Genomic DNA, 3,015 nt, shown 5'->3' with positions numbered 1-3,015 from the left:
TTAATTTAGGTGTAAAAGTTATTAGATCTTAAATTATTAATTAGGTTTTAAATAGTTTGGGCTGAGCCCATATGTTATATATAATATATTTAAAATTTTATTTCGATTAATTAACCGATTTCGAACCGAATTAATTATTAACCGAATATCCAAAAAAAACCTTAATCGTTTTCGACTAAACTAATTCGGTAACCGATCAAATTAATCGAATTAATTCGATTCGATCGATTAAAACCGAATTTTGAAAACACTACAATTGCCTATTGCCATAGCCACGAAAAGAGCGACCTTCGGCCTCAAATTCTGCCATCCTTCTCTCTTCTTTGGATTTGCTTTTTTTTATCCATCAATGGCGAGCAGGAACTGGCTGTTTTACTTATATAACCCATTCTCAATATCTTGTCTTCCTGCTTTTTATTCACCAAATTATAGTTTTTCTTATATCTGTTCGTTTTCTTTAGAGTGAAACAAATGAAATTAAGAGACTTTCTTGATTTGGTTTTTAGTTTTAATCTTTTATTTCCTTTTTTTGTGATTCCGATGCATGTACAGTCAAATACCTTTATTGAAGGAGTTTCCCACAAAATCAGGAGGCAGATCGACGAACTGGAGAGAGTATCTGGCTTGGAAACCAATGCTCTTACGGTTGATGGAGTGCCTGTTGATTCTTATCTAACCAGGCAAAAAAAAATTAACCATGTATTTAAATTTCGGTTGCGGTATGGCCGGCTATTACGGTGATTGTGGGTATTCCGATAGTGGACCACTATTTAAATCCCTGAATCTGGTAGGATCTTCTATTAATTGATGTGTCATTAATTATGAATCTGATAGGGTGCTGTTATGTACGATGGGTTTTGATTGAAGCTAGTTTTTGGTGATCTGATGGCAGGTTTGTTTGGGATGAAGGAAAGTACCCAACAATGTCCCCTTTGAAGGGAAATTGTTGATGGTATTCACACCGAAGTGGCAAAAATTGAGGATGATCTCAAGGTAGTTCCATTAACTTTATACATACTGGCTTACGACTCGAATAGGTTGAATGGGAATTGGGGTCTTAAATTGTTGTTTATTATGTTAGGTTCGTGTTGCCAGTATAACAATGTGCGTGGGCAACTTAATGCCATAAATCGGAAGCAAAGTGGAAGGTATGTCTACTGCTTTACTGTGATTGTTGCATATGCCAGAATGTTATGTTTTTAATAGCTGATTGACTTCTGCCTATTTTAGCTTGGCTGTTCGTGATCTGTCTAATCTAGTGAAGCCAGAGGGTATCATTACTTCGGAACACCTTGTGACTCTCCTTGCAATCGTTCCCAAGTATTCACAGAAGGTTTGGCTGTCTAGTTACAAAACATTGACTAGCTATGTCGTAAAGCAATATCATTCTTTGTTCAAAGTTCTAACCCTAGTTGTCAATTCATAGCTGCTTGTTATTTAAAATACTGCCTGTCAGAGCAGTTGTTCTTCTTGTAATGTTTTTGAAGCATATGTGATGCAGGGGCTTTTTTTCTTAATTTTATTTGTTGTCATGTTATTTTATTATTTCTCTTATTTATTAATTAATAGACATATGATAGACTGCTAGCATTATTAGTTATTTCTATGATTCAAATCTAGAGCTAGGAATAAAACTTTATTTGCAAGAAAGCCTAGTAATTTTACTTGGATGAAAACCTAGTATAAATAAGCTGTAAGGTTTACAGCCAACAACTTTCTTCTTCTTCTTCTTATTCTTCTTCTTCTCTTATTATTATTATTATCCTTTTTGAATTATCAGGGAGAAACTAAGCGTATTTTATACCCACGTTTTCTAGTTTTTGTTTTTTGGGATAAAGTTTGTAGCTTTATTGATGGACCTGTTAAATTTAGCTTCTTATTTAGAAACATTTCTCTTACTGATTGTGGCATTCACTCTTTGTATCAGCAGACTTCTATGTTTGGTTATTAAACTTATTTTTTGCTGAGGTGATTCTGTGTAACAAAGAAATGCATTTTCAGGTCCCTAGGTCCTCCAAGAAGTTGTATGAAGATAATGAATATGCTCTTTACACTGTAACCTTATTTGGTCACGTTGCAGACAACTTCAGAAATAGTGCACGTGAAAGAGGCTTCCAAGTGAGTTCATTCTATGGTTGCAGTTTTTTTTCTATATGAGAGCTATTTTTGTAATCCCATGCGTGAAGTCTGTAATCTTGAATTTTAAAATGTAACTCTTTTGGAGGATGTTATATTCCTGTTGGTGCATTTCTTTTGATGCCATTCAGGTTCGTGGTTTTGAATGTAGTCCAGAAGCACAGGAGAGCCGGAAGCAGGAATTAGAAAATTGATGCAAGACCAAGATAAGTTGCGAAGCTCTCTTCTGCAATGGTGCCATGCTAGTTATGGAGAGGTATCATGTATATTTCCTTTTCCTTTGAGATTCTCAAGTATTTCTATATTTTGAACTGGATTCTGAATATGTTTGCTTGTAGGTTTTCAGCTCCAGGATTTACTTTTGTGCTGTAAGTGTCTTTTTCAGAGAGCAAAATTATTTGTGACCTGAGTGGTGGTGATCCGAAATTGATTCGAGTCCGAACTGGTATTGACTTGAACCCGAGATGGACCTAAAAATTGTGGTTCTGAACCCGATCTGAGAACGACATGAAATCAAATTGAAACAATAATATGATATCAAAACCAGACCTACTTCCGATTGATATGAACCCTAACTTGAGATTAATTTGATAAATAACTAGTATTACCATACTTGTTATGAACCTAACTTGTAATTGACTCAATCTGTAAATGATCCGACTTGTTATTCAATTGATCTGATATTTACCTTACTTATAAGTTATAATGGATGAAGTTGTGAGATTTTGAATTTATAATAAATTATAGTATTTATAAGTTACAATGATGTAGTTGTAAGATTTTGAAATTATAATAAATTATGACAATTAACATAATTATATTTTAAAAATTAAACCAAATTGTTAGTTATGATAATTAAATTAATAAATTTCCATTTAT

General features: G+C 33.5%; 1 pseudogene; it reads left to right on the top strand.

Annotated features, from left to right (window-relative positions):
- The first annotated feature begins 540 nt into the window (after nt 1-540).
- On the top strand, nt 541-2,732 carry LOC120193205 (annotated as a pseudogene).
- Nucleotides 2,733-3,015: the final 283 nt, after the last annotated feature.

Source organism: Hibiscus syriacus, unplaced genomic scaffold (assembly GCF_006381635.1).
Source record: "Hibiscus syriacus cultivar Baekdansim isolate YM2019G1 unplaced genomic scaffold, ASM638163v2 tig00116989_pilon, whole genome shotgun sequence".
Lineage (NCBI taxonomy): Eukaryota > Viridiplantae > Streptophyta > Magnoliopsida > Malvales > Malvaceae > Hibiscus > Hibiscus syriacus.
Note: the sequence above shows the minus strand (reverse complement) of the source record. Positions and strands in the feature narration are given on the sequence as shown.